This window comes from Hyperolius riggenbachi, chromosome 4 (genome assembly GCF_040937935.1).
Source record: "Hyperolius riggenbachi isolate aHypRig1 chromosome 4, aHypRig1.pri, whole genome shotgun sequence".
Lineage (NCBI taxonomy): Eukaryota > Metazoa > Chordata > Amphibia > Anura > Hyperoliidae > Hyperolius > Hyperolius riggenbachi.
In genome coordinates this window covers 490,699,231-490,720,692 of record NC_090649.1, presented here as the reverse complement: position 1 = coordinate 490,720,692, position 21,462 = coordinate 490,699,231, and the positions used below count along the sequence as shown (strand labels likewise).

The following is a 21,462-nucleotide window of genomic DNA, read 5'->3' as shown; positions in this document are numbered from 1 at the left end:
GGCCGCGGCAATTTCAATCGCGAAAATAGCGAAAACTAAAAGGAGTAGGGCACCGGTTTATATATCATTGGAAAGAGGAGAAAGAGAGCTTTAAAATGATATGCATCTTTCCATAGTTTCTGCACTGCTCGGAGTCCCTTTAAACACTTATTGAGCACTTTCTGTAAATCCAATAAACTTCATTTCACTTCTCAGATATCACTGTGTGTGTCTCCTATATGATATATTTAACTGACATTTTTTATCGTAACAACCAACGATTTATACAGGAAAATCATGACGATTAACAAGGTTGCCCAAACTTTCCCATCCCACTGTATAGCTTTGCTATATGTGGCTGCTAAAGGGTTAAAGAGTACATGAAAAATTATCTCCTAGGAGAGAACTCAAGAGGTGGCGGCTTTGAGAGATTTCCATATGAGTAGAATTTTTTTGCTCAGCACTACTAGTCACCAGTCTCCAAGACAGTCTGTAAAGCTTTGCTCTTATATGTGTATGTATGTCAGAGGCTTATTTACTGTAACAGTAAAGTAAAACTCTTCTGCTCACAAATAGTTACATTAAACTGGCAGCTGACATATAAATAAACAAAATTTATAACGTTTCATGTTCCTATTAAAAATATATAAAATAATTACCGTACATACTTGTACTTATTTGTAGGGATGGTCGCTGGATTCCGCAGAATTCGAAATTCCGCGATTCCGGACGGATTTGGGCCAATTCCGATTCCGGCGGTCGGAACGGAATTGCTATAGCTCTAAAACGGAATTCCGCAGAATTTTACGGAATTCAAATTTATTTCCCCACCTAACTAATTTCCACCTGATAACCCTCCTCCCTTCTCTCCTCCCTTCCTCTGTCCTCCCGGAGGGAGGAGGGTCTCATCTTCCAGGGAATTGTAGTATTTCAAAAGCCAGCTTATATACCTTGGCTGGGATTTGAACCCAGGTCGTGGCCAGGAACTGAACCCAGGTCTGAGTGCTTGGTAGATAGCTCTCTTAACCGCTATACCACCACCAACACTACATGCTGAAGCCAGCCTAGCATGTACCATTATGATACACCCAAGAGAAAAAATAGCTTGCTTAAGGATTTGTAGCATGTCAAAAGCCAACTCACATTGGCCGGGAATAGAACCCAGGCCTACCGCTCTGTAGGCTGCTATCCTAACCATTCTACCACCAACACAACACACTACAACACTACATGCAGAAGCCAGCCTAGCAGAGGAAATGTAGCTTTTTTTTTGCTTTCAGAGAAAAATACTCTGTAGTCTGATATGCAAAAAAACAACACTGGCTGTGCATTGAAGCAGACACCCCTCTACAGTTCCAATAGAGCTAAATCCTACACACAATGAATAACAGCTTTTGCCTCTGATATTTAACATGAAAAGCAGGTAGACATTATTTGTACATTGTCATTTTAGAACACTCAAGCATTGATAGTGTTCCTTTAGTACTATCATGTGGCCCCGGGTTTTCTAGGTCAGTTTTCTGAAAATGCCCAAACTGAACTTTCTTAGGGTAAAAGGAAATTAAACATGAGGCAATTGAAAGAAAAGAAGCCAATTAAAAAGCTATTTTCCTAGCAAACTTCATAAACAAAGCTGAACAATATTTCTTTGCTCCAAACCCAAAAAGCCCATTAATAAAAGACGTTGATGAACTGCCGCTGGAATACAGCGAGCGCCTTCATCTGAAATAACATTTCTCGGAAGGAAAATGGGCAAATGTATTCAATTAAGTTAATGCGAAGTAATAGATCCAACTTGTCACACTTATTAACATATGCTGATGGTATGATAATATTCAATGAGAACTTCTTGTAGTGTCCAAAGTTTTCTCTAGGAAAATACATGAAGGAAAAAAACACAAACAAAGAAGACCTGTATCAAAGCAGGGTCAGTGTTCTCCCCAGGCTCTTTTAGCTGGGTGCTCCACCCGACTAGTTTTGGTGAGCACCCGGCTGTCATCGGGTCACCTCCTCCTCTGCTTTAAGCAGAGTTGTGCAGAGAAGCTCCGGCCCTGCATTCTCTCATCTCACCCCGCCCGGCTACTTTTTCACGCCACCCGGCTGAAAAAAAAATTCTGGGGAGAACTCTGGTATATAGCAAAACTCATGGAGAAGCATAAGATCAGTTTGATCATGTGACAAATTTGTAGGGCTCTGATTTGCTGTAAACACATCCTACGTTAAAGGACATATGGAGGCTGACATATTTATTTCCTTTGAAACAATGCATATTGCCTGGCTGTCCTAATGTTGCTTTGCTTCGAACAAATAATTACCCATAGCCCCTGAACAAACATGCAGATCAGGTGTTCTGACTGGATGACTGGATGATTAGCTGCATGCTGGTTTCCAGTGTGCGATTCAGACACTACTACAGAAAAAGAGACCAGCAGGACTGCCAGGTAACTGGTATTGTTTAAAAGGAAATAAATATGGCAGTCACTATATCCCACTTAGTTCAGGTGTCCTTTAACCTATCAAGGAAAAATAAGTTGCTTGTGATTATAACCAACCAATCACTTCATAAAATTATCACCTAGTCAATCTGATTACACGTTACCCACAGGCGACTCTTATCAGAAGGGCTTAGCAAGTTCAATGTGTGTACAAATAGAATGGGTGATATTACTTAGCAAGTTCAATGCGCGTACAAATAGAATGGGTGAGATTACTTAGCAAGTTCAATGCGCGTACAAATAGAATGGGTGATATTACTTAGCAAGTTCAATGCGTGTACAAATAGAATGGGTGATATTACTTAGCAAGTTCAATGCGCGTACAAATAGAATGGGTGATATTACCTAGCAAGTTCAATGCGCGTACAAATAGAATGGGTGATATTACTTAGCAAGTTCAATGCGTGTACAAATAGAATGGGTGATATTACTTAGCAAGTTCAATGCGCGTACAAATAGAATGGGTGATATTACTTAGCAAGTTCAATGCGCGTACAAATAGAATGGGTGATATTACTTAGCAAGTTCAATGCGCGTACAAATAGAATGGGTGATATTACTTAGCAAGTTCAATGCGTGTACAAATAGAATGGGTGATATTACTTAGCAAGTTCAATGCGCGTACAAATAGAATGGGTGATATTACTTAGCAAGTTCAATGCGTGTACAAATAGAATGGGTGATATTACTTAGCAAGTTCAATGCGTGTACAAATAGAATGGGTGAGATTACTTAGCAAGTTCAATGCGTGTACAAATAGAATGGGTGATATTACTTAGCAACTTCAATGCGTGTACAAATAGAATGGGTGATATTACTTAGCAAGTTCAATGCGCGCGCAAATAGAATGGGTGATATTACTTAGCAAGTTCAATGCGCGTACAAATAGAATGGGTGATATTACTTAGCAAGTTCAATGCGTGTACAAATAGAATGGGTGATATTACTTAGCAAGTTCAATGCGTGTACAAATAGAATGGGTGATATTACTTAGCAAGTTCAATGCGCGTACAAATAGAATGGGTGATATTACTTAGCAAGTTCAATGCGCGTACAAATAGAATGGGTGATATTACTTAGCAAGTTCAATGCGCGTACAAATAGAATGGGTGATATTACTTAGCAAGTTCAATGCGCGTACAAATAGAATGGGTGATATTACTTAGCAAGTTCAATGCGTGTACAAATAGAATGGGTGATATTACTTAGCAAGTTCAATGCGTGTACAAATAGAATGGGTGAGATTACTTAGCAAGTTCAATGCGTGTACAAATAGAATGGGTGATATTACTTAGCAACTTCAATGCGTGTACAAATAGAATGGGTGATATTACTTAGCAAGTTCAATGCGCGTACAAATAGAATGGGTGATATTACTTAGCAAGTTCAATGCGCGTACAAATAGAATGGGTGATATTACTTAGCAAGTTCAATGCGTGTACAAATAGAATGGGTGATATTACTTAGCAAGTTCAATGCGCGTACAAATAGAATGGGTGATATTACTTAGCAAGTTCAATGCGCGCGCAAATAGAATGGGTGATATTACTTAGCAAGTTCAATGCGCGCGCAAATAGAATGGGTGATATTACTTAGCAAGTTCAATGCGCGTACAAATAGAATGGGCGATATTACTTAGCAAGTTCAATGCGTGTACAAATAGAATGGGCGATATTACTTAGCAAGTTCAATGCGTGTACAAATAGAATGGGTGATATTACTTAGCAAGTTCAATGCGTGTACAAATAGAATGGGTGATATTACTTAGCAAGTTCAATGCGCGCGCAAATAGAATGGGTGATATTACTTAGCAAGTTCAATGCGTGTACAAATAGAATGGGTGATATTACTTAGCAAGTTCAATGCGCGCGCAAATAGAATGGGTGATATTACTTAGCAAGTTCAATGCGCGCGCAAATAGAATGGGTGATATTACTTAGCAAGTTCAATGCGTGTACAAATAGAATGGGTGATATTACTTAGCAAGTTCAATGCGTGTACAAATAGAATGGGTGATATTACTTAGCAAGTTCAATGCGTGTACAAATAGAATGGGCGATATTACTTAGCAAGTTCAATGCGTGTACAAATAGAATGGGCGATATTACTTAGCAAGTTCAATGCGTGTACAAATAGAATGGGTGATATTACTTAGCAAGTTCAATGCGTGTACAAATAGAATGGGCGATATTACTTAGCAAGTTCAATGCGTGTACAAATAGAATGGGTGATATTACTTAGCAAGTTCAATGCGTGTACAAATAGAATGGGTGATATTACTTAGCAAGTTCAATGCGCGCGCAAATAGAATGGGTGATATTACTTAGCAAGTTCAATGCGCGTACAAATAGAATGGGTGATATTACTTAGCAAGTTCAATGCGCGTACAATTAGAATGGGTGATATTACTTAGCAAGTTCAATGCGTGTACAAATAGAATGGGTGATATTACTTAGCAAGTTCAATGTGTGTACAAATAGAATGGGCGATATTACTTAGCAAGTTCAATGCGCGTACAAATAGAATGGGTGATATTACCTAGCAAGTTCAATGCGTGTACAAATAGAATGGGTGAGATTACTTAGCAAGTTCAATGCGTGTACAAATAGAATGGGTGATATTACTTAGCAAGTTCAATGCGCGGACAAATAGAATGGGTGATATTACTTAGCAAGTTCAATGCGCGTACAATTAGAATGGGTGATATTACTTAGCAAGTTCAATGCGTGTACAAATAGAATGGGTGATATTACTTAGCAAGTTCAATGTGTGTACAAATAGAATGGGCGATATTACTTAGCAAGTTCAATGCGCGTACAAATAGAATGGGTGATATTACCTAGCAAGTTCAATGCGTGTACAAATAGAATAGGTGATATTACTTAGCAAGTTCAATGCGTGTACAAATAGAATGGGTGAGATTATTTAGCAAGTTCAATGCGCGTACAAATAGAATGGGTGATATTACTTAGCAAGTTCAATGCGTGTACAAATAGAATGGGTGATATTACTTAGCAAGTTCAATGCGTGTACAATTAGAATGGGTGATATTACTTAGCAAGTTCAATGCGTGTACAGATAGAATGGGTGATATTACTTAGCAAGTTCAATGCGTGTACAAATAGAATGGGTGATATTACTTAGCAAGTTCAATGCGTGTACAATTAGAATGGGTGATATTACTTAGCAAGTTCAATGCGCGTACAATTAGAATGGGTGATATTACTTAGCAAGTTCAATGCGTGTACAAATAGAATGGGTGATATTACTTAGCAAGTTCAATGCGTGTACAATTAGAATGGGTGATATTACTTAGCAAGTTCAATGCGTGTACAATTAGAATGGGTGAGATTACTTAGCAAGTTCAATGCGCGTACAAATAGAATGGATGAGATTACTTAGCAAGTTCAATGCGTGTACAAATAGAATGGGTGATATTACTTAGCAAGTTCAATGCGCGTACAAATAGAATGGGTGATATTACTTAGCAAGTTCAATGCGCGTACAAATAGAATGGGTGATATTACTTAGCAAGTTCAATGCGCGTACAAATAGAATGGGTGATATTACTTAGCAAGTTCAATGCGTGTACAAATAGAATGGGTGATATTACTTAGCAAGTTCAATGCGTGTACAATTAGAATGGGTGATATTACTTAGCAAGTTCAATGCGTGTACAATTAGAATGGGTGAGATTACTTAGCAAGTTCAATGCGCGTACAAATAGAATGGATGAGATTACTTAGCAAGTTCAATGCGTGTACAAATAGAATGGGTGATATTACTTAGCAAGTTCAATGCGCGTACAAATAGAATGGGTGATATTACTTAGCAAGTTCAATGCGTGTACAAATAGAATGGGTGATATTACTTAGCAAGTTCAATGCGTGTACAAATAGAATGGGTGAGATTACTTAGCAAGTTCAATGCGTGTACAAATAGAATGGGTGATATTACTTAGCAACTTCAATGCGTGTACAAATAGAATGGGTGATATTACTTAGCAAGTTCAATGCGCGTACAAATAGAATGGGTGATATTACTTAGCAAGTTCAATGCGCGTACAAATAGAATGGGTGATATTACTTAGCAAGTTCAATGCGTGTACAAATAGAATGGGTGATATTACTTAGCAAGTTCAATGCGCGTACAAATAGAATGGGTGATATTACTTAGCAAGTTCAATGCGCGCGCAAATAGAATGGGTGATATTACTTAGCAAGTTCAATGCGCGCGCAAATAGAATGGGTGATATTACTTAGCAAGTTCAATGCGCGTACAAATAGAATGGGCGATATTATTTAGCAAGTTCAATGCGTGTACAAATAGAATGGGCGATATTACTTAGCAAGTTCAATGCGTGTACAAATAGAATGGGCGATATTACTTAGCAAGTTCAATGCGTGTACAAATAGAATGGGTGATATTACTTAGCAAGTTCAATGCGTGTACAAATAGAATGGGCGATATTACTTAGCAAGTTCAATGCGTGTACAAATAGAATGGGTGATATTACTTAGCAAGTTCAATGCGTGTACAAATAGAATGGGTGATATTACTTAGCAAGTTCAATGCGCGCGCAAATAGAATGGGTGATATTACTTAGCAAGTTCAATGCGCGTACAAATAGAATGGGTGATATTACTTAGCAAGTTCAATGCGCGTACAATTAGAATGGGTGATATTACTTAGCAAGTTCAATGCGTGTACAAATAGAATGGGTGATATTACTTAGCAAGTTCAATGTGTGTACAAATAGAATGGGCGATATTACTTAGCAAGTTCAATGCGCGTACAAATAGAATGGGTGATATTACCTAGCAAGTTCAATGCGTGTACAAATAGAATGGGTGAGATTACTTAGCAAGTTCAATGCGTGTACAAATAGAATGGGTGATATTACTTAGCAAGTTCAATGCGCGGACAAATAGAATGGGTGATATTACTTAGCAAGTTCAATGCGTGTACAAATAGAATGGGTGAGATTACTTAGCAAGTTCAATGCGTGTACAAATAGAATGGGTGATATTACTTAGCAAGTTCAATGCGTGTACAAATAGAATGGGTGATATTACTTAGCAAGTTCAATGCGTGTACAAATAGAATGGGTGATATTACTTAGCAAGTTCAATGCGTGTACAAATAGAATGGGTGATATTACTTAGCAAGTTCAATGCGCGCGCAAATAGAATGGGTGATATTACTTAGCAAGTTCAATGCGTGTACAAATAGAATGGGTGATATTACTTAGCAAGTTCAATGCGCGCGCAAATAGAATGGGTGATATTACTTAGCAAGTTCAATGCGCGCGCAAATAGAATGGGTGATATTACTTAGCAAGTTCAATGCGTGTACAAATAGAATGGGCGATATTACTTAGCAAGTTCAATGCGTGTACAAATAGAATGGGCGATATTACTTAGCAAGTTCAATGCGTGTACAAATAGAATGGGTGATATTACTTAGCAAGTTCAATGCGTGTACAAATAGAATGGGCGATATTACTTAGCAAGTTCAATGCGTGTACAAATAGAATGGGTGATATTACTTAGCAAGTTCAATGCGTGTACAAATAGAATGGGTGATATTACTTAGCAAGTTCAATGCGCGCGCAAATAGAATGGGTGATATTACTTAGCAAGTTCAATGCGCGTACAAATAGAATGGGTGATATTACTTAGCAAGTTCAATGCGCGTACAATTAGAATGGGTGATATTACTTAGCAAGTTCAATGCGTGTACAAATAGAATGGGTGATATTACTTAGCAAGTTCAATGTGTGTACAAATAGAATGGGCGATATTACTTAGCAAGTTCAATGCGCGTACAAATAGAATGGGTGATATTACCTAGCAAGTTCAATGCGTGTACAAATAGAATAGGTGATATTACTTAGCAAGTTCAATGCGTGTACAAATAGAATGGGTGAGATTATTTAGCAAGTTCAATGCGCGTACAAATAGAATGGGTGATATTACTTAGCAAGTTCAATGCGTGTACAAATAGAATGGGTGATATTACTTAGCAAGTTCAATGCGTGTACAATTAGAATGGGTGATATTACTTAGCAAGTTCAATGCGTGTACAGATAGAATGGGTGATATTACTTAGCAAGTTCAATGCGTGTACAAATAGAATGGGTGATATTACTTAGCAAGTTCAATGCGTGTACAATTAGAATGGGTGATATTACTTAGCAAGTTCAATGCGCGTACAATTAGAATGGGTGATATTACTTAGCAAGTTCAATGCGTGTACAAATAGAATGGGTGATATTACTTAGCAAGTTCAATGCGTGTACAATTAGAATGGGTGATATTACTTAGCAAGTTCAATGCGTGTACAATTAGAATGGGTGAGATTACTCAGCAAGTTCAATGCGCGTACAAATAGAATGGATGAGATTACTTAGCAAGTTCAATGCGTGTACAAATAGAATGGGTGATATTACTTAGCAAGTTCAATGCGCGTACAAATAGAATGGGTGATATTACTTAGCAAGTTCAATGCGCGTACAAATAGAATGGGTGATATTACTTAGCAAGTTCAATGCGCGTACAAATAGAATGGGTGATATTACTTAGCAAGTTCAATGCGTGTACAAATAGAATGGGTGATATTACTTAGCAAGTTCAATGCGTGTACAATTAGAATGGGTGATATTACTTAGCAAGTTCAATGCGTGTACAATTAGAATGGGTGAGATTACTTAGCAAGTTCAATGCGCGTACAAATAGAATGGATGAGATTACTTAGCAAGTTCAATGCGTGTACAAATAGAATGGGTGATATTACTTAGCAAGTTCAATGCGCGTACAAATAGAATGGGTGATATTACTTAGCAAGTTCAATGCGCGTACAAATAGAATGGGTGATATTACTTAGCAAGTTCAATGCGCGTACAAATAGAATGGGTGATATTACTTAGCAAGTTCAATGCGTGTACAAATAGAATGGGTGATATTACTTAGCAAGTTCAATGCGTGTACAATTAGAATGGAAAAACAAAAATTTGCTTTCCTAAAACAGAAAGAATTTGCGATAATTCAGGTTGGAGTGAGCTCGAGATGTCTCCCAGGCACCACTGCTGAATATGCTGAATATATATGGGTGATATTACTTAGCAAGTTCAATGCGTGTACAATTAGAATGGGTGATATTACTTAGCAAGTTCAATGCGCGTACAATTAGAATGGGTGATATTACTTAGCAAGTTCAATGCGTGTACAAATAGAATGGGTGATATTACTTAGCAAGTTCAATGCGTGTACAAATAGAATGGGTGATATTACTTAGCAAGTTCAATGCGTGTACAATTAGAATGGGTGATATTACTTAGCAAGTTCAATGCGCGTACAATTAGAATGGGTGATATTACTTAGCAAGTTCAATGCGCGTACAAATAGAATGGGTGATATTACTTAGCAAGTTCAATGCGTGTACAATTAGAATGGGTGATATTACTTAGCAAGTTCAATGCGTGTACAATTAGAATGGGTGAGATTACTTAGCAAGTTCAATGCGCGTACAAATAGAATGGATGAGATTACTTAGCAAGTTCAATGCGTGTACAAATAGAATGGGTGATATTACTTAGCAAGTTCAATGCGCGTACAAATAGAATGGGTGATATTACTTAGCAAGTTCAATGCGCGTACAAATAGAATGGGTGATATTACTTAGCAAGTTCAATGCGCGTACAAATAGAATGGGTGATATTACTTAGCAAGTTCAATGCGTGTACAAATAGAATGGGTGATATTACTTAGCAAGTTCAATGCGTGTACAATTAGAATGGAAAAACAAAAATTTGCTTTCCTAAAACAGAAAGAATTTGCGATAATTCAGGTTGGAGTGAGCTCGAGATGTCTCCCAGGCACCACTGCTGAATATGCTGAATATATATGGGTGATATTACTTAGCAAGTTCAATGCGTGTACAATTAGAATGGGTGATATTACTTAGCAAGTTCAATGCGCGTACAATTAGAATGGGTGATATTACTTAGCAAGTTCAATGCGTGTACTAATAGAATGGGTGATATTACTTAGCAAGTTCAATGCGTGTACAATTAGAATGGGTGATATTACTTAGCAAGTTCAATGCGCGTACAATTAGAATGGGTGATATTACTTAGCAAGTTCAATGCGTGTACAAATAGAATGGGTGATATTACTTAGCAAGTTCAATGCGTGTACAATTAGAATGGGTGATATTACTTAGCAAGTTCAATGCGTGTACAATTAGAATGGGTGAGATTACTTAGCAAGTTCAATGCGCGTACAAATAGAATGGATGAGATTACTTAGCAAGTTCAATGCGTGTACAAATAGAATGGGTGATATTACTTAGCAAGTTCAATGCGCGTACAAATAGAATGGGTGATATTACTTAGCAAGTTCAATGCGCGTACAAATAGAATGGGTGATATTACTTAGCAAGTTCAATGCACGTACAAATAGAATGGGTGATATTACTTAGCAAGTTCAATGCGTGTACAAATAGAATGGGTGATATTACTTAGCAAGTTCAATGCGTGTACAATTAGAATGGAAAAACAAAAGTTTGCTTTCCTAAAACAGAAAGAATTTGCGATAATTCAGGTTGGAGTGAGCTCGAGATGTCTCCCAGGCACCACTGCTGAATATGCTGAATATATATGGGTGATATTACTTAGCAAGTTCAATGCGTGTACAATTAGAATGGGTGATATTACTTAGCAAGTTCAATGCGCGTACAATTAGAATGGGTGATATTACTTAGCAAGTTCAATGCGTGTACAAATAGAATGGGTGATATTACTTAGCAAGTTCAATGCGTGTACAATTAGAATGGGTGATATTACTTAGCAAGTTCAATGCGTGTACAAATAGAATGGGTGACATTACTTAGCAAGTTCAATGCGTGTACAATTAGAATGGGTGATATTACTTAGCAAGTTCAATGCGTGTACAATTAGAATGGGTGATCTTACTTAGCAAGTTCAATGCGCGTACAATTAGAATGGGTGATATTACTTAGCAAGTTCAATGCGTGTACAAATAGAATGGGTGATATTACTTAGCAAGTTCAATGCGTGTACAATTAGAATGGGTGATATTACTTAGCAAGTTCAATGCGTGTACAAATAGAATGGGTGATATTACTTAGCAAGTTCAATGCGTGTACAATTAGAATGGGTGATATTACTTAGCAAGTTCAATGCGTGTACAAATAGAATGGGTGATATTACTTATCAAGTTCAATGCGTGTACAAATAGAATGGGTGATATTACTTAGCAAGTTCAATGCGTGTACAAATAGAATGGGTGATATTACTTAGCAAGTTCAATGCGCGTACAATTAGAATGGGTGATATTACTTAGCAAGTTCAATGCGTGTACAAATAGAATGGGTAATATTACTTAGCAAGTTCAATGCGTGTACAATTAGAATGGGTGATATTACTTAGCAAGTTCAATGCGTGTACAATTAGAATGGGTGAGATTACTTAGCAAGTTCAATGCGCGTACAAATAGAATGGGTGATATTACTTAGCAAGTTCAATGCGTGTACAATTAGAATGGGTGAGATTACCTAGCAAGTTCAATGCGCGTACAAATAGAATGGGTGATATTACTTAGCAAGTTCAATGCGCGTACAAATAGAATGGGTGATATTACTTAGCAAGTTCAATGCGTGTACAATTAGAATGGGTGAGATTACTTAGCAAGTTCAATGCGTGTACAATTAGAATGGGTGAGATTACTTAGCAAGTTCAATGCGCGTACAAATAGAATGGGTGATATTACTTAGCAAGTTCAATGCGCGTACAAATAGAATGGGTGATATTACTTAGCAAGTTCAATGCGCGTACAAATAGAATGGGTGATATTACTTAGCAAGTTCAATGCGTGTACAATTAGAATGGGTGATATTACTTAGCAAGTTCAATGCGTGTACAAATAGAATGGGTGAGATTACTTAGCAAGTTCAATGCGCGTACAAATAGAATGGGTGATATTACTTAGCAAGTTCAATGCGTGTACAAATAGAATGGGTGATATTACGAGTGTATTACAGTTACTCTGCTGCGTAAATTCAATTTTGATCGGTACCTCAATTGTGTCCTGTGAGACTCCTGCCAGGCCCAACCCATTCAATGGGCAGGACAGGAGTGATGTGAATATAAGTACGACATTCCGTCATGACTTAGCCACACCCTGAGGAAGCGCACATGCGCGAAACCGGTCGGTGGGAGGAGCTAGAGGACCCTACACCAGCGTGTTAACCTGCCTACAAGCCGGCGCGGAAGTGTCCGCGCGGAAGGATCTCTGTTTCCAGATCTTTTGATCCAGCGCTGAGGCTTAGCTCATCCTTCAGCGGGCTAGCGTCCCGCGGCCATTCATCGTGACTGCGATCCATCTGTTACCACTGCCACAGACATTGGGCACACCACGAGAGCACAGCAAACCCGGAGACAATGAGGATGCCAAAGCAACACTTGACTGAGCTGCGGAACTGACGAGGCAGGTATTTTCTGTCCATGCGGACTGCTTATGCCATATCACGGAATACATGCAGCTTCAGCTTTTGCTTGCCCTTTGCTCCACAAACTGCTGGTCTTCTTTCTTGCTTTAACTTTACATGCTTGCTACATTTATGAGTCTGCGAGTGGGACTCACTCCATGCTTGGATTATACACAGAACTGTTTGCAAGAAAGACTCATGTGATTTAACTTGTGGTGTGCACATTTGTTACTGTGTACTTGGACTGCCCACGGTATCTTACTCAGCAGGTACCATCATACACGCTGGTATCTATATCCAGTTAAGGGTCCTCGCCCCTAGGTTTTGGGTTTTATTTTAGGTGGGCGGGAGGGTTTTGTATCATGTGCATTTTTTCCTGAGATCCATTTACATGCTTTTATTCTACCTAAATTTAGCAATAAAGTGAAGATTTTTTGTACCCTTTGAATACTTGTCCAGTTGTGGTCAGAGCTCACTTCCTAAGCACTACTTTTTATTATAGATATTACGAGTGTCTCCGTTTTCTTTCTCTTTGTGGACTGTTGGGATTTTAATTCACTCCTGAAATGTAGGTTTTTGGCCCCTGTGCAATTCACTTCTTCGCCTGAGTTTTCTCCTTTGTGAAATTTTCAGACTTGCCAATACAATGCATTTTAAACCACCAGCAAGCACACAAATACTCAAAATAGTTTTTATAGTACTTTCCAACTACTTTTTTTTTTACTTTTTCCATTGCAAAGTACTAAAACGTTCGATGAAAAATTTTCTTCTAGGAGAAAACTCAGGAGAAAAAGTAAATTGCATATGGCTCCTTGTCATAAAATGCATTTTGAACCACCATTAACCACCTGAGCGGTCTGGACGAGCTCAGCTCGTCCAGTACCGCCGGAGGCTGCCGCTCAGGCCCTGCTGGGCCAATTTTAATGAAATAAAGAGCAGCACACGCAGCCGGCACTTTGCCAGCCGCGTGTGCTACCTGATCGCCGCCGCAGCGCGGCGATTCGCCGCGTGCAGCGGCGAAAGAGGGTCCCCCCAGCCGCAGAGCCCAGTGTAGCCGGAACAAACAGTTCCGGCCAGCGCTAAGGGCTGGATCGGAGGCGGCTGACGTCAGGACGTCGGCTGACGTCCATGACGTCACTCCGCTCGTCGCCATGGCGACGAGGCAAGCGAAACACGGAAGGCCGCTCATTGCGGCCTTCTGTGTTACTTCTGGCTGCCGGAGGCGATCAGAAGAACGCATCCGGAGCGCCCTCTAGTGGGCTTTCATGCAGCCAACTTTCAGTTGGCTGCATGAAATAGTTTTTTTTCTATTTAAAAAAACCCTCCCGCAGCCGCCCTGGCGATCTTATCAGAACGCCAGGGTGGTTAAGCAAGAAAAAACGTAATCACTTAACGACCAGCTAACGTCGATAGGCGGCGCCTGGTCATTTGTGGTTTTGCATCCATGCCAGTTCACGGAGGGTGTCCCCGTGAACAGTGTGCGAGCCGCCAATCGCGGCTCGCACGCATAATGTAAACACGCGGGGAAGAAATCCCCGCTGTTTACATCAATACGGCGCTGCTACGCACCAGCGCCGTGACGGAGATCGGAGATCCCCGGCCAATCATAGGCTGAAGCCTATGCTATCCGGCGCAGGACGGATATCTGTCCTGCGCACATCAGAGGAAGAGGGAGGGAGAGGAAGGTATGGCCGAAAACGCTGCGGAGGGGGTCTTTGAAGAGCCCCCCGCTCGGCCACACGGAGCGGCGGCGATCAGACCCCCCCAGCAGGTCATCCCCCTAGTGGGGAAAAAAGGGGGGAAGTCTGATCGCCCTGCCATTAACACCATCTGCGCTGCGGGCTGGAGAGCACACGCGGCGCAGATCACACAGAACAGCCCCGGTCCTTAAGTGGTTAAAACCATTTTTGATAGCCCCTTTTCTCCAACTTTTGGGCATTTTTTCAATTGTGAAATCCTGAAAAGTTATTTTAAAAGACAGGGGTGTAGCAATAGGGGTTGCAGAGGTTGCGACAGCATCGGTGCCCTTTGGCCAGAGGGGCCTCGAAGGGCCCTTACTCAGCTACAGTATTAGCTCTCTGTTGGTCCTGTGCTCATAATAATCACTTCTATAGATACTTTGAATATTGGTAATCATTAACAAACTGTTCCCCATCCCCTTCTTGCACCTCTGACACTGCAGTTGCCATTGGCAGGGATTGCTATGTATAGAGTGCTTGAGGGTAATCAGTAACAAACTGTTCCCCATCCCCTTCTTGCACCTCTGACACTGTAGTTGTCCTTGGCAGGTTTTGGTGTGCTATATCAATTGTTATGTATGGACTGCTTGGGGGGCCCCAATGTAAAACTTGCATCGGGGCCCACAGCTCCTTAGCTACGCCACTGTTTAAAGAGAATATGAAAATGATCTCCTAGGAGATAACGCAGGAGAAAAATTAGCATATGTGTATTTGCGTGTCAAGCAGCAGAAGTGAGTTAAGCTGTGTACACACGTTAGATAAATCTCTTCCGAAGTGGCTGATAACCGCCTCTGCTTAGAATCTAGCTTGTGTACTGCGGCCCGATGATCTGGCCAGCGATCAGATCAGCTGAGAGCCTTGCTTTATGCTTGATTTATGATTATATTGGAGTGCTTGCAATGCAGGGCCAGGATGTAGACTACATAATAAACCCAGAGCAGTGAGTAAATGGAATTTGATTTAATGGCTGACAATCCAGCTTTTCAAATAACTTTTCAGAGCTTTGCAATTGGAAAGATGACAAAAAGTAGGTGAAAAAAGTACTTTCAAAATCATCTTGAGAATTTTCTTATTGGGTGGGGATTTAACAGGCATTTTATGGACAAAGCATGAAAAATAAAAAAAAAATGAAGGAGAAAACGTTAATTAAATAAGGACCAGAGATAAAACCATGTTCCAATTAAAAATGGGGGAAGAGGTTCTCACCACCCCTTAGAAAATTCAACAAGATAAAACTTTTCAAAAATGTTCTTTAATAATGTAGTCCAATAATTGTGATGCGTTTCGCGGGACACAGCCCACGAGAAACAGAAGCAGCTGATCCATTATGTAAGCGAGTGTAGTGCCTCCTTTTGAACATTTCAGATCCTAGAATCAGGAAACAACCATACCACCAGAATGCCTGCATCAGCCCCAGCTCTCACTCACCTCCCTGGGCTCCAGAGCTGCAATTTTACCTCTGCCTACCGGGTGGCGCTGTAACACTCTGGTGAGATCAATGATGACGATCTCACCAGAGTGATTCAGAGCCTCTGAGGACAGGAAGGAGAATGGCTGCCGGCATCTGGATCCCACGGGAGGTGAGTAAAAGCTCCCGCTGCCCTCCATCGACTTGCATGGAACCTCTGGCGGCAAGCTTGAGCTCAGCTCAGGATTACCGCCAGGGAGGTTAGTCTACCCCAAGGGGATGTGTCACGTTCCCCTAACGCCATGACAGTGGTTGCTTGTCAGCAACCCACCTTTGTATTTCTTATACTCTGTCTGAAGTGCTTATAGTTCTAATAAATTATTATTTTAATATACACCAACACAAGTCTCATTTAAGGTAGGCAAGAATCTAATTTTTTCTGTGTGATATCTATACCGACGGTATCCAGGGGCGCCTCTTAACCACTTCCCGACCGCCGTATGTACAATTGGCGGCCGGGAAGTGCACCCCGCAAGGACCGCCGTCTTGACAAATGGCGGCGGTCCTTGTAGGGGCATGGGCGGAGCGATCGCGTCATCCGTGACGCGATCCTCCGCCTCCGCCTGGCGCCGCTCACCCGCCGCAACATCCCGCCGGCCATACGGAAGCGCCGGCGGGATGTTAACCCGACGATCGCCGCATACAAAGTGTATAATACACTTTGTAATGTTTACAAAGTGTATTATACAGGCTGCCTCCTGCCCTGGTGGTCCCAGTGTCCGAGGGACCACAAGGGCAGGCTGCAGCCACCCTAGTCTGCACCAAGCACACTGATTTTTTACCCCCCCTGCCCCAGATCGCCCACAGCACCCATCAGACCCCCCCCCCCTGCCCACCCCCCAGACCCCTGTTTGCACCCAATCACCCCCCTAATCACCCATCAATCACTCCCTGTCACTATCTGTCAACGCTATTTTTTTTACCCCCCCCCTGCCCACTGCTCCCTCCTGATCACCCCCCCACCCCTCAGATTCTCCCCAGACCCCCCCCCCCCCCATGTACTGTATGCATCTATCCCCCCTGATCACCTGTCAATCACCTGTCAATCGCCTGTCAATCACCCATCAATCACCCCCTGTCACTGCCACCCATCAATCAGCCCCTAACCTGCCCCTTGCGGGCAATCTGATCACCCCCCCACACCAATAGATCGCCCGCAGATCCGACATCAGATCACCTCCCAAATCCATTGTTTACATCTATTCTCTCCTCTAAACACCCACTAATTACCCATCAATCACCCCCTATCACCACCTTTCACTTTTACCTATCAGATCAGACCCTAATCTGCCCCTTGCGGGCACCCAATCACCCGCCCACACGCTCAGATTGCCCTCTGACCCCCCCTTATCAATTCACCAGTGCATTAATTACATCTGTTCTTCCCAGTAATAACCCACTGATCACCTGTCAATCACCTGCCAATCACCTATCACCCATCAATCAACCCCTGTCACCCCCTGTCACTGCCACCCATCAATCAGCCCCTAACCTGCCCCTTGCGGGCAATCTGATCACCCACCCACACCATTAGATTGCCCGCAAACCCGCTGTCAGATTACCTCCCAAATGTATTGTTTACATCTGTTATCTTCTCTAAACACCCACTAATTACCCATCAATCACCCCCTATCACCACCTGTCACTGTTACCTATCAGATCAGACCCTAATCTGCCCCTTGCGGGCACCCAATCACCCACCCACACGCTCAGATTGCCCTCAGACCCCCCCCCCCCCTTATCAATTCGCCAGTGCATTAATTACATCTGTCCTTCCCTGTAATAACCCACTGATCACCTGTCAATCACCTGCCAATCACCTATCACCCATCAATCACCCCCTGTCACTGCCACCCAACAAACAGCCCCTAACCTGCCCCTTGCGGGCAATCTGATCACCCACCCACACCAATAGATCGCCCGCAGATCCGACATCAGATCACAACCCAAGCGCAGTGTTTCCATCTATTCTCTCCTCTAAACACCCACTAATTACCCATCAATCACCCATCAATCACCCCCTATCACCACCTGTCACTGTTACCCATCAGATCAGACCCTAATCTGCCCCTTGCGGGCACCCAATCACCCGCCTACGCGCTCAGATTGCCCTCAGACCCCCCCCTTATCAATTCGCCAGAGCAATATTTACATCTGTTCTCCCCTGTAATAACCCACTGATTACCTGTCAATCACCTATCAATCACCCATTAATCACCCCCTGTCACTGCCACCCATCAATCACCCCCTGTCACTGCCACCCATCAATCACCCGCTGTCACTGCCACCCATCAATCAGCCCCTAACCTGCCCCTTGCGGGCAATCTGATCACCCACACCAATAGATCGCCCGCAGATCCGACGTCCGATCACCTCCCAAGTGCAGTGTTTACATCTGTTCTCTACCCTAAACACCCACTAATTACCCATCAATCACCCTCTGTCACTGCTACCTATCAGATTAGACCCCTATCTGCCCCTAGGGCACTCAATCACCCGCCCACACCCTCAGAATGCCCTCAGACCCCAGCCCTGATCACCTCGCCAGTGCATTGCTTGCATCTATTCCCCCCTCTAATCACACCTTGAGACACCCATCAATCACCTCCTGTCACCCCCTAGCACACCTACCCATCAGATCAGGCCCTAATTTGCCCCGTGTGGGCTCCTGATCACTCGGCCAAACCCTCAGATCCCCCTCAGACCCACTTCCGATCACCTCCCCAGTGCATTGATTGCATCTATTTTCCCCTCTAATCACCCCCTGAGACACCCATCAATCACCTCCTGTCAACCCCCTAGCACTCCTATCCATCAGATCAGGCCCAATACAACCTGTCATCTAAGAGGCCACCCTGCTTATGACCGGTTCCACAAAATTCGCCCCCTCATAGACCACCTGTCATCAAAATTTGCAGATGCTTATACCCCTGAACAGTCATTTTGAGACATTTGGTTTCCAGACTACTCACGGTTTTGGGCCTGTAAAATGCCAGGGCGGTATAGGAACCCCACAAGTGACCCCATTTTAGAAAAAAAGACACCCCATGGTATTCCGTTAGGTGTATGACGAGTTCATAGAAGATTTTATTTTCTGTCAAAAGTTAGCGGAAATTGATTTTTATTGGTTTTTTTTCACAAAGTGTCATTTTTCACTAACTTGTGACAAAAAATAAAATCTTCTATGAACTCGCCATACACCTAACGGAATACCTTGGGGTGTCTTCTTTCTAAAATGGGGTCACTTGTGGGGTTCCTATACTGCCCTGGCATTTTAGGGGCCCTAAACCGTGAGGAGTAGTCTAGAAAACAAATGCCTCAAAATGACCTGTGAATAGGACGTTGGGCCCCTTAGCGCACCTAGGCTGCAAAAAAGTGTCACACATGTGGTACCGCCGTACTCAGGAAAAGTAGTATAATGTGTTTTGGGGTGTATTTTTACACATACCCATGCTGGGTGGGAGAAATTTCTATGTAAATAGACAATTGTGTGTAAAAAAATCAAACAATTGTCATTTACAGAGATATTTCTCCCACTTAGCATGGGTATGTGTAAAAATACACCCCAAAACACATTATACTACTTCTCCTGAGTACGGCGGTACCACGTGTGGCACTTTTTTACACCCCAAGTACGCTAAGGGGCCCAAAGTCCAATGAGTACCTTTAGGATTTCACAGGTCATTTTGCGACATTTGGTTTCAAGACTACTCCTCACGGTTTAGGGCCCCTAAAATGCCAGGGCAGTATAGGAACCCCACAAATGACCCCATTCTAGAAAGAAGACACCCCAAGGTATTCCGTTAGGAGTATGGTGAGTTCATAGAAGATTTTATTTTTTGTCACAAGTTAGCGGAAAATGACACTTTGTGAAAAAAAACAATTAAAATCAATTTCTGCTAACTTGTGACAAAAAAATTAAAACTTCTATGAACTCACCATACTCCTAACGGAATACCTTGGGGTGTCTTCTTTCTAAAATGGGGTCATTTGTGGGGTTCCTACACTGCCCTAGCATTTTAGGGGCCCTAAACCGTGAGGAGTAGTCTTGAAACAAAAATGACCTGTGAAATCCTAAAGGTACTCATTGGACTTTGGGCCCCTTAGCGCAGTTAGGGTGCAAAAAAGTGCCACACATGTGGTATCGCCGTACTCGGGAGAAGTAGTACAATGTGTTTTGGGGTGTATTTTTACACCTACCCATGCTGGGTGGGAGAAATACCTCTGTAAATGACAATCTTTTGATTTTTTTACACACAATTGTCCATTTACAGAGGTATTTCTCCCACCCAGCATGGGTATGTGTAAAAATACACCCCAAAACACATTGTACTACTTCTCCCAAGTACGGCGATACCACATGTGTGGCACTTTTTTGCACCCTAGCTGCGCTAAAGGGCCCAAAGTCTAATGAGTACCTTTAGGATTTCACAGGTCATTTTGAGAAATTTCGTTTCAAGACTACTCCTCACGGTTTAGGGCCCCTAAAATGCCAGGGCAGTATAGGAACCCCACAAATGACCCCATTTTAGAAAGAAGACACCCCAAGGTATTCCGTTAGTAGCATAGCGAGTTCATAGAAGATTTTATTTTTTGTTACAAGTTAGCGAAAATTGATTTTAATTGTGTTTTTTCACAAAGTGTCATTTTCCGCTAACTTGTGACAAAAAATAAAATCTTCTATGAACTCACCATACTCCTAACGGAATACCTTGGGGTGTCTTCTTTCTAAAATGGGGTCATTTGTGGGGTTCCTATACTGCCCTGGCATTTTAGGGGCCCTAAACCGTGAGGAGTAGTCTTGAAACGAAATTTCTCAAAATGACCTGTGAAATCCTAAAGGTACTCATTGGACTTTGGGCCCTTTAGCGCAGTTAGGGTGCAAAAAAGTGCCACACGTGGTATCGCAGTACTCAGGAGAAGTAGTATAATGTGTTTTAGGGTGTATTTTTACACATACCCATGCTGAGTGGGAGGAAGATCTCTGTAAATGGACAATTGTGTGTAAAAAAAAATAAATTGTCATTTACAGAGATATTTCTCCCACCCAGCATGGGTATGTGTAAAAATACACCCCAAAACACATTATACTACTTCTCCTGAGTACGGCAATACCACATGTGTGGCACTTTTTTGCAGCCTAACTGCGCTAAGGGGCCCAAAGTCCAATGAGCACCTTTAGGCTTTACAGGGGTGCTTACAATTTAGCACCCCCCAAAATGTCAGGACAGTAAACACACCCCACAAATGACCCCATTTTGGAAAGTAGACC

The 21,462-nt window shown here is 41.9% G+C and overlaps 1 protein-coding gene across 1 annotated transcript in view; it reads right to left on the bottom strand.

Annotated features, from left to right (window-relative positions):
- Nucleotides 1–21,462, bottom strand: part of PRKCE (protein kinase C epsilon) — a 484,799-nt gene that overhangs the window by 47,834 nt on the left and 415,503 nt on the right.